The sequence below is a fragment of the Lactuca serriola genome, chromosome 4 (genome assembly GCF_051521515.1).
Source record: "Lactuca serriola cultivar US96UC23 chromosome 4, Lser_US96UC23_V15, whole genome shotgun sequence".
Classification (NCBI taxonomy): domain Eukaryota; kingdom Viridiplantae; phylum Streptophyta; class Magnoliopsida; order Asterales; family Asteraceae; genus Lactuca; species Lactuca serriola.
The window spans coordinates 32,607,701-32,620,117 of record NC_136411.1 but is presented as its reverse complement, the minus strand read 5'-3'; positions in this window follow the sequence as shown (position 1 = coordinate 32,620,117).

Here is a 12,417-nt window from a genome sequence, read left to right as displayed (position 1 = left end):
GGATCCCGCTCGGACTCGCCGAGTCTCCCCATTAAACTTGATGATTTCTTTCTTTTCTTGGATTTCCAAAATTTGGGGTGTTACAACTCTCCCCCACTTAAACTAAACTTTTTCCTCGAAGTTTGCTATGACCAACTGCCTGCGAACTGCCTCCAACTCTCTGTCTGGGAAATTTAACACCCTTTTGTCCATCACTCTAGCCACTCACAGAACCGATCATTACCGATGGTACATACTGAATCCTTCTCCCTTCCATAATTTTCTTAGCATTACTTCCTCTCACTGGCAATTATGTTACCCCTCATCCGCCTACCGGATACACTGAGACCACCCTGGTCCAACTATTCTGCCAATATCTGAGTTACCGGACTCCCACCGGTCACTACACTCCATCGCAATCTCCTAGTCGCTCCCAGCGACTCCGGAAGATACCTCGACTATCTATAACTGTTCTATCCATTCTGCCATCCACACTGAATCGATGCTGCTGGAACCAGCCCACTTATCTCCCATATGACTACTAACTCGAGCCTTCCATCCTGAAAGAAAAGCTACCTGCCTAGCTACCCTTACAGATCACTTACACTTGGCAGGAGAGCTCAACTGATCCTGCTGAGAGGACTTGTCATATTCAAATCAACCAACTATACTGTCAGCACTTGTAACCCAACACAAATACTAATACTGTCCAAAACTCTGAAACTATCCAAACACTGAACTGCCTGCAGTACTGAACATGCCTGAAACTCTAAACTGCCTGAAACACTGAGCTAACCGAAACACTGAACTGACTGAAGCACTGAGCTCCAACTCAATTGTGGAGTCAAAGGACTCCTCACTTAGTCGCTCCCACGACTCCTGAACGAAATCTTTCTCTGAAACTAGTTTCCACTAGTTATCCTGTCACTGAGGCTCTAACAACCTCCCGATCCACCGATCAGGTCCTTACGTCACATCCTGACATCATAACTTCCACGACTAACAACATGACGGCTTCCAGACTGACGGTAGCCCTTAACATACCCAAACCCCAACGGTCCACTGCTACTCTGATCTCATTACTGATGTGACGATCTATAGTCAAAATTGCTGACTTAGCCATAACCGAACCATTTGGGAAATCCGAAATCTAACCCGTGGATTCCCATGTCCCCACTGCTGCACCCGAACGGGTGGGAACTACTGCTTCCCCGCGTCCAACAACGCGCTCATGCTGCCTACCCATCTGATAAAAGCCACGGCTACACCCACTGACTCACAACTCTACTACTACTATCGGACTGCTAGTGAATGCTACGGCTACCCCGCAGACTTACAACACTCTACTACTATCTGACTGCTAGTGAATGCTACGGCTACCCCCGCAGACTTATAACACTCTACTACTATCTGACTGCTAGTGAATGCTACGGCTACCCCCACAGACTTATAACACTCTACTACTATCTGACTGCTAGTGAATGCTACGGCTACCCCCGCAGACTTATAACACTCTACTACTATCCCGAGGACATCCTAACTATCCCCCAGACCTGCTAGAGATTCCTCATCCTGATTAATCAAAACCAGCCCTCAGTCTTCGAATACTGCATCAACCTCAACATCTTATACCCTTGATATTCTTAGCGCTTCGTCGAGGAATTCTTCGGCTTGGTTCCCAAACCAACCGTCTACTAATCCGGGTACAAGAAGCTATTGTTGGGAAGTTTCCAAACTCCCAACTCCTGAATCTACGCAACCTGCATGCTGCCTCGGACACTGGCTACTAATACGAAAACATCTCTTGTTAACCGTTCTCAGGATCCTCATTCCGACTCACATGAGTCCGACAGGTGGTCCTCAAATCCTGGATTCCCAACCAGCTTCTAACCATCTCGATTTACATGAATTAACTGCTGGGAAAAGTTCTCGAACTCCCAATTCTGAACTTCTCAATCCATCCATCACTGTGCTACTACCATTTCTTCTCAGAGGCCGCGCACTCATTCTGGGTCTACGTGACTCTTATCCATGTATACCCGGAGGGTTCTCCCCCACTTCGATCCTGCTTACCCCTTGCTGCTTCACATTCAAAAGAGATCCTGACCTTTACTACCATTCCAAAACATTTACTGGGGAACCCAAGCCCGCCAGGTAGGAATTTAACCAATCCATCCCAAACAATAACCACTCCGAACTAGCGAAACGAACCAAATCTCTCCCAACCATGCTACAGTTACGGCATCCTTCGAAAACTTCTCCATAAGAGCACATCCCCTGACTACCAACCAATTTTCCGAGGTATGCAAATGGCATATAACATAATCACAAGCAAGCCACTCCATAACACAACACTTATACCACAATTGATGCAGAACCATAACAATATAATCATAACATAAGCTAACAGAAAAACAAAGTTGCATACCTCCATTACTCAGTGCTGCACGAATCCCTGCCGAAATCTACCGGAAAAACTCGGCTCCGAGCCGTAGGCACCCTTGCCCGGCCTCGACAATCGCTGGCGGTACTTGAAGTCCCAAGGGCATGAGCTGGCGCCTGCCCTGCTGAATACAAACTCGGACAGTGGGCCTTCTTGTGGCCCCTCTGACTGCAATGGAAACATATCGGATCAAGTCCCTGGGCGATGGTAATAATGCAACCCCTGCTAAAATGGCCAATCTGGCCGCACTTGAAACATCCGGCGTCGCCACCATTTCTACGCCTGCACACACCCATGTGTGTCCTTCCGCACTCCCCGCATCAACTGCGGCTCTGGTAGTTTCTCGTCCTCAAATTCGAACCCTTGGGCCTCTTACCCGAACCTGTGGCTACCTGAGTCTCATCCGATTTCCTCTTCCCTTCTGACTCCCTGCCCGACTCTCGCTCCTGCGTTACCCCAACGGCAATGCCTGCCGACTGAACAACAGCTGTCTGATCCTGAAACCTTGCTATCAATCTATCAGTGATCCTCACGACCATGTCGGGCAGATCCTCGCGAATGGCTTGCAAAACTTCCTCAACTATCCAATCGTGCAATGGTCTCTCTTGGAGACAGAATGCCCCACTCACCCCTGCCCCCCGATGGCAGGAACTAGAAATGGGATCTCCCTCCCTAATGGATCCCTGAACTCCATAAGATTCGGGACCTAGACGAGCCCCAATCTGCCCTGAAACTAACCCGGCCTTAAAGGCCTCAAGATGACTGTCCATGAGCTCCACAATGGCCTCTCTAACTGAACCGAAAATCACTGGAGTCTGATCAATGATGTTGCGCATAATCTCTGCGGAAATGAACTCCCTCATCTGATCATCAAGCTGCCCGGCTCTAAAACCCGAGCCAGACCCCTCCTCGACACCTGAACTGCTAACTAGTATCTCGCAATGACACCATGCTGAAAATATAACAATTCCTGATCGATTTACACACTACTGCTGAGGGATCTCTCACATACTCTACTAGTTCCTTGGTTTTGCCTCGGCCCCTCTTGAATCGAGTACGGATCCTCTGCTTTCAGTAGTATGGGCCCCTACTACCTTCCACATCTATCCGTACTTTCCTCAAGAGTTACCTCAACTCCACCAAGTCCCCTTTACTCTTCTACTGATCTCTGCTACTCTCATCCTAGGCTTGCCCTAGGGAACCTCTGACTCTACCCAAACAGTCCTCAGCTGCTGAAGGCCTCCTTGTAATGCCAATTAGCCACCACCTGAATACCATCACATGTAATGAGCCTCGGATAATCCTTCGAGTAAAAGTCTCGTCCCTACAACGGTTGGACTCAAACGAGAGCTGCGCAGTAGGGTCAAATCCAACACTATGAGATTATTCAACCCTGATCACATGTGATGTGACGTATTCACCTAATGGCTAACTCCCATCACTCAGAGTCCCACAAAGCACAAAGCAAGCAGCATTCGGATAAAGGAAACATACTCAAGCAAATCTATCCTCATAACGAAAAACCGCACTAGCATACAATGCTAAGCTAATACTCTCAGGCATAACCTACACAGGCTATCCTACTACTGTCTACTCAATACTAGCATGCAATTCTTATCAAGCTGAAATACATAAAGTAGGCACATAAGGCATCATCCTAGATCCTTAGTCCTATTCTAGCATGCTGTTCTACTGAAGCTGAAACTGAAACTAAAACTGAACTGAAACTGAAGCTGATACTGATAATCATAACATAACTTGTATGGGTAAATTGGGAGTATTTACTTGAGCTCGGCTGATTGCATGCACCACACCCTTTTCTCTTTTCAAGGTTCTTTCTTTCTGAATTCTTTTTACTTTTCTAAAACCGTTTTCTTTCTCAAAACTCTCTTTTTACAAAACCGTCCTTTCATTTTTGAAAACCTTTATACCAATCCCTCAGTTTGAGTCCAGACACGCTCGAGAGCATGTCCAAATCCTTCAAACCAAGGCTCTGATACCAACTTGAAACGACCCAAAAATACGACCCAAAAATTTCTTTAAAAACATTACTAAAAACATATTTATAAAACTGTATCACAAGTCATAACATATTTTCTCGAGTGTTGGTTCAAAACATAATATCATTATCAGAGTCAAACATTCCCAGGCTAACTGTCTATGGTGTGTGCACTGCAACCTTCCCGAGCTCCCCCTTTGAAAAACTGAGTACCTGAAACCAAAACTGAAAACCGTAAGCACGAAGCTTAGTGAGCTCCCCCAATCTACCACATACCATGCAATAACATATAAAGCACATACTGGGGCCTTGCCCCCCTCCATCGGACCGAAGTCCGAAGCTAACTGACTGGGACCTTGTCCCGTTCATCGGACCGAAGTCCGAAGCTAACTGACTGGGACCTTGTCCCCTCCATCGGACCGAAGTCCGAAGCTAACTGACTGGGACCTTGTCCCCTCCATCGGACCGAATTCCGAAGCTAACTGACTGGGACCTTGTCCCCTCCATCGGACCGAAATCCGAATCTAACTGACTGGGACCTTGTCCCCTCCAACGGACCGAAGTCCGAAGATAACTGACTGAACACAACATAGTATAACATAACAACTAGCATCCTCACATATACTGCATACTACATCGGGCTGTTGCCCGGAACACATAACACATAAACCCGTCTGAGCCACGAAGGCATCAAACATACTACTACTGCATCGGACCGAAGTCCGAAGCTGTCTGGGACCTACGTCCCCTACATCGGACCAAAGTCCGAAGCTAACTGACTGAACATAGCATAATCATATCAACTGGCATAAACACAATAATCCTGTCTGAACCACGAAGACATCAAACATACTAACTACTACATCGGATCGAGGTACGAAGCTGACTGATAACTAGACGGGCCGGCATTGTGGCCTTAGACCCGTTCCTATTAGAAGGAAACTCACCTGAGACTGCTGAACTGATGCTGCTAATCCTTTTGACTGCTACCTAACCTCTGACTCCGAACTGCTGCTCCACTAGCTCTTCGAGCTTCAAAAGCCAATATAACACTTAGTCCAACTGACCTCCAAAGGTCACTAGGTCAACTCTGGTCAAGGTCAAAATCCTGGTCAAAGTCAACCTTCCCGGTCAAACCCTACTCGCCGAGTCTACCTACTGACTCTCCGAGTTCATATGCTCAGGGTCTTTCTTATTCGCGACTCGACTCGCCGAGTCAGTCCATGACTCGCCGAGTCCAACTAGTTCCAAGTCCTGTCCTGTCCAACTCGCTGAGTCACCACCCGACTCACTGATTCGAGTCCCAACTCGAAGGGTTTAGGGTTTTCGCGATCTGACTCGCCGAGTTCAAAACAGACTCGTCGAGTCCAAGACAACCTTCAACAGACTCGCCGAGTTGTTCTTCCAACTCGCCGAGTTCATGCTTAACTTCAACCGACTCGACGAGCTGTTCATCCCACTCGTCGAGTTCCTCCTCATCTTCAAACTACTCGTCGAGTCCACTCGAAGGACTCGCTGAGTCTATTCAGTCCTCAATCCATGCAGTGGCTTTTCGAGCCAAACAGAGCTTCCAACTCATAGATCCATACTTCTAAGGCCTATCCCCCACGTAAAGTGGCAAACTTTACGTGTAGATTAAGAGATCTAGGCTCAAAACACATTCAACTAGGGTTTATGGAAAACATACTTCTTCAACATACCAAGGGCTGATACTTTAGGGGATTCGCGACCCAAACAAACATGGATCTGAGGTAGCAACCTCAGATCTGAACCTCCAACTCAAATTGGTTACATATCATACCAACAATAACCAAAACTCACACATAAGAATAGATCTAGGTGCAAAGGGAGTCCAAGCAACAGCTTATTACCTCCAATTGGTCTGAAATGACTTCACAATCCCGGATCTACAGTCCCTTCTTGCACCTCCAAGGTCTCTCCTCCTCCTCCAAGCTTTAGTGCACTCTTCAAGGCAAGATCTAGCTCAAAAACGGATATGGCGGCTAGGGTTTGGTGTTCTGGGGTAGAGAGGCAGTAAAGGAACCCTAGGAAAGAGAATGAGATGCTTAAATAGGCCCCAAGTCCCAGATTTAGGGTTTTTCTCGTTCAGACCCAACTCGTCGAGTCTCCTTGGCCGACTCGCCGAGTCGGTCGCTTACACCTCAACCCGGATATCGCTCGGACTCGCCGAGTCTCCCCATTAAACTTGAGGCTTTCTTTCTTTTCTTGGCTTTCCAAACTTTGGGGTGTTACAGATATTTTACTATATAATAGACTAAAAGTATTTATGGGAAACAATTACTTAATATGTACTTTTGGTTTACCTTAAAAACTATCTATTCTATGTATTGATATTTCTAATCCCCTTTAAATCCAATTGTTTTACTCGTTGTTATACCATCTTCATCTTTTTTTTGTTCCTCTCCGTATCTCCCTTTTTGTCTTTTCACCTTTTTGTTGAGATGTCAAGTAACACATATCCCGACAAAGACTATTAACAAAATGTTGCTTTGTGTTACAGAATCGTGTATGGAGAAACTAATGCGACATACCGGATTGATAATGGACAAGGTTTACTTCAATCTAGTCAAGAAAACAAAAGGAAATAACTTGAGTCTATGAACGTTAAAACACATCCTCAAGTAATGAAATTGACAAAAACATTTCATATCGAACAAAATTTTACCAACAATATGCTTACATGTTGTATAAAAGAGCTTTTAGAACATTTTGAAGCGTAAAATAAGGTGTTGTTTGTTTTTTTAGAAAAACCTCTTCAAGCCTGTGCGACGCAGCACACGCGCAACCCTTTTCATCTCGCAGTTGTTTGTTTTTTTTCCAGAAGTCTTCGGATTAAAAAACATTTGCGCGTGTTCTTCTTGGCGCAACACTTGTTTTGTCTCTTCTTACCTCTTTCAATATCTTTTTTTTTCTTTGCTAAAATATTGATTATATATTGTTGAAATCTTATTTCATATTTTTTTCGTTTTATTTTTGTTTATTCATGTTGAAAATTTTTTTATATTGAATAATAATAATTTGTTGATAAAATATCATTATTTTATGCTAAAATATATTTATTATTTGTTAAAATATCATTATTTTTTGCTGAAATATCATAATTTTTTGCCGAAATTTCATACATTATTAAATTTTCGGTATTAAAAACTATTTTCGGATTATAAAATCAATTTATTTTAATTTTTTAATATCTGCAGCAGCATGCAGATGTAAAAAAAAAAAAAAAAAAAAAAAAAAAAAAAAAAAAAAAAACGCTTCTTATTACACTCTGCAGCCGTTTGGTCCACCCTTTCTACTGCAGAAGATTGTAGAGGTGATCCACAGACTTTATGAATTTTTGATTCAAAAAAACAAATAACACCTAAGCATCTCAATGACACAACTTTGACATAAAAACATAAAAAATGTCATGAAACAAAACTACATACTTCATTTTTCCGTCAACATCCATAGCACCACTTGTCTCTTCTGGGTAGACAAGAAAACCAACAACATTCAAATGTGTCATTTTTTATTAATCTTCGTGAAAATTATTTTAAATAAAATTTGTTTCAATATTTTTTTTTTCTTTAGATTATGGGTGACAAATCATGCTATCATTTCGTGTTTCTGTCTGACACGACACGACACGATGTCGTGTTTTTTTAACTAACATGAAAATGAACAAATTAAAAAAAAATGAAAAACACGACACAACACAACAAATATAACATATACTAAAAACTAGTTTATTTAATGAATACTTTATCAAATATAATATAACAAACACGACAAACATGAAAAACACGATAAAAGAACTGCTAAATTGTGTCAACTTCGTGTCGTATTTTGAACATAAACACGACACAACACGACATCGTTTTATTTTACAGTTAACACGAACATGAATCCAAATTTCAGTTTCTTTCCAATTTCGTTTTGTGTTGTGTATTTTTGTCGCGTCATGTCATAAATTGTCACCCCTACTTTAGATTTTAGAGAAGCTGGATAAAGATCAACAAAATTCTTTAGAGAGTGGCATATACGAGACCAATGACCGGTCATTCCATATCGATGGCAAATATTTTCAACTTTCTTTTGTATTGACCACTTTTATCACTAGGATATGAATTTTTGTTATTTTCTAACTTCTGGTGGTTACTTGCAATCTTCTTAGTGTTGTTACGATAACTATGACGACATCCATGATCTTGGCCACGACCTCGGTTAGACCCATGACTATTATGATTATATGATGTTGCATTCACTTTAGGGAATGGTCCAGAACTGGTCAAGCATGATTGGTGACTTTTCATCAATAGCTTAATATTTTGTTCAGCCACAAGAAGACATGAGATTATTTCATAATATTTAAAAAAAACCTTTCTCATGATATTTTTATTGCAGGAGCATGTTAGTGCCATGAAAAGTAGAAAATTTTTTCTCTAGCATGTCTTCATTAGTAATAGTTTCTCCATATAATTCTTGGTAAGAAATTTCATAAAATAACTTGTAAATTTTTTCTCTAGCATGTCTTTATCAGTAATAGTTTCACCATATAATTCTTGGTAAGAAATTTCATAAAATAATTGGTAAGAATTATACATGTGAACTTATAAAAAAAGACACATGAAAATGACAAGAGCGCTAAGGAGTTAGAGCTCAATGATAGAGTCGTGTGGATAATGTGTTATAAAATATGGAGCTAAGTTAAAAAACAAAGTAGGAAATTAGATTGTAAAGAAGTATATTTCTTCACATGTGGTAAAAACAACTAAACTTTACAATATATAATACTCATCATTTATACTAGACAATGAAAATGAAATGTGAGGTATTTTATTAATGCTCATTATAGTGGTGCATAACGACACTAATACAACTCACAATATAGTTTGTTATAATGCTCAGTAATTATAGAGAGTGATGGGGGGATATGCAGAATCCAATAGTCATTCACTAAATAATAATTCATAATAGTTTATAACACTTATGATAATAACCATCGTAAGTAAGAGAATCTGACCATGTTATATGCATTTTGTCAGAATTACTAAAGTTTGTTTTATTATTTGTCATATAAAAACATTCTCACAGAATGTTCTCTTACATAATTCGATTTCATGACAGTTATTTTCATAGAATATGTGAAAGGAAAATGATGATCAAAGGCCTCAAGGTTGAATGATGGTGTGGGATGGAGATGAACAGTATCGGTTTTCACAAAAGAAAGTACTATTCAACGTTATATTCAGACAAAATAATTTACAATAGAATGATAAAACACAATGCAATAGTATATTTTGGTAGAATATTCAGATAGAATAATCTCCAAATTGTGTTTGTTATTAGTGAGTGTTTCATTATTATAGAATAATATATATATATATATATATATATATATATACACACACACACACACACACACAAAGTTATTTAATTTTTAAGAATATGATGAAAAAAAATTAAACTTGTATCCAAAAATTTGTTATTTTCGATAAGTTCATTCAATAAAAAATATTGTTATTTTGTTTGAAGAATGATTTGATATTTGTTATTACATGATAAAACTTCAAGTTTTCAATATTCAAGACTATTTATTAATGTAATGTTGACATTCTTATAGAATATCATTCGAACAGAATATTATGATGACAAAATAAAATCTGATATAATTTAAAAATACGTTAAAATTAAAATTGTTATACTTCAAAAAAAAAACAGAATTTAAATTAAGATAATAAAATATTCTTTGAAATCTGAAAATTTATATTTTTAAACTCGTGTTTCCTAATTTGAATGTAATGCAAATGTAAAATCTTACCATTCTTTTAATTAAATTGTATTATTCTAATTTATTTTTAATTTAATAATATAAGTAAATCATTCTTAAAATAACTCAAACTATTAGTTTATATTTATCATTATATCCACACAATATATACCATCTACATTAACAGAATAATATATGTTATGATTCAAAAATATGTTATAATTAAAATTTATATAATTAAAAAAAAAAGTTAGAATTCAAAATTAAAATAATAAAATATTGTTTAAAAATCCAAAAATTTCTTTTTTTAAATTAATGTTTCCTAATTTTGAATGTAATGCAAATGTAAAATCATACCCTTCTTTTAATTAAACAATATTATTTTAATCTTTTAAATTTAATAATATAGATAAATCACTTTCTAAAAACAATTAAAACTTTTGGTCAACATTTATCTCTATATCCATACATTATATATCATCAACATTATAACCTAGCCTATATATATATATATATATATATATATATATATATATATATATATATATATATATATATATATATATATATATATATGGAAAAGTTCAATAGAGAACCATAATTATTGGTTCTTCAAGGAACCAAATCTTTTTTTCAATTTCTAGAGTTTATTCTTTATCGGAAAAAAATCTAAAAATATCTAAATTCATATATTAACATTGTGAATGTGAAAAATATTTTTCGGATTCACCGTGTGAATCCGGATTCACGTTGTGAATTTTTAAAGATTGACATTGTGAATTTGACGTAAAAAAATTGAATTTTATATCATTGGAAAAAGGATAAAAAGTTATGAATTTCTGTATTTTTAGTTTTTTGATAAAAAATAAGTTCTAAAAGTTAAAAAAAGATTGGTTCCTTGGTTAATTATGATTCTCTATTGAACCTCACCCTATATATATATATGATCTAAAAAATAAAGATCAGTAAGCGTCAAGTTGCATCTTTCTAGAATCTGATTTTAATGATTTCATGTGGCGCTCTTGAAATATATTTATATTTTGTACTTTAAAAAAAATGTAAATATTAATATTCATATTTTGTACTTTAAAAACCAAATGTGAAGAGGGACGCGGGTGGCAAAGACAGTGAAGGAAGCAGCTCCTTCTATTGGTCGTCCTCTCTCGTTGTAGCCAACACAATCAACAACGACCACGACTCACGACAACACAATGAGATGGTGTTCTCGCACGTGATTCATGACCATGCATACCACGGACGCGTCTAGTGTATGGATGTCGGACTGCCTTAGATTTCCAAATTTAAAAGACACATTCGCTTAGGCCTTTCTAATTTTGAAAGGCTTGCAACCAAATATTCCTTTTTGTTTCTATTATTCATTTTTATTTATGTATTGCATTTAAATAAGTGCCTTTAATTACCATAGTACTCTATAGTTTTATGAACATAACTATTTATTTATATTTTAAAAAATACACTAATTTCTATATTATATAATTAATTAATAGAAATACAAAAATGTAAGTGTGGCATCGTAGATATAACACAAGTAAAAAGACAATAAACAAGATATAATTTGACGTATTTTATACCGTCTAAACTATTTATATGTAATATATTTTGTTAAACTATTTAAATATTTAGTAAATTAGATTAAATTATATAGATTATTAAATAATGTAATTAATAAATATAAAACGATTTTAGTATATTAATTAGACCATTTTTGAAAGAGTGTTGTATTGTACTGATGTACAGATTATTGCAAAACCTAAGGTGTTATAGTTGAAAGACATATGATATTGTACTAATATGAATGATCTTATTAATAAATATAATATTTTCTTTTGGTATCTCAAATGTTGTTGCATTGAACAAAAAAAATCACATATTTTGAGCCAATAACTCCATAGGTCTCTAACCTATTATATATATATATATATATATATATATATATATATATATATATATATATATATATATATATTATCCGGATTAAATAAGAATAAATTTTTTGGAAAGAACATACGAAATATTTTTTCTGCATATTTTTTTAACGAACCAACATATATATTATACGGATTAAATAAGAATAAATTTTTTGAAAAGAACATACGAAATATTTTTTCTGAATATTTTTTTAACGAACCAACAAACAATGAATCATTAGATAATCAAACATAAGATGATTTACAAGAAAAAATTCAAAAAAAAATCCCTTTA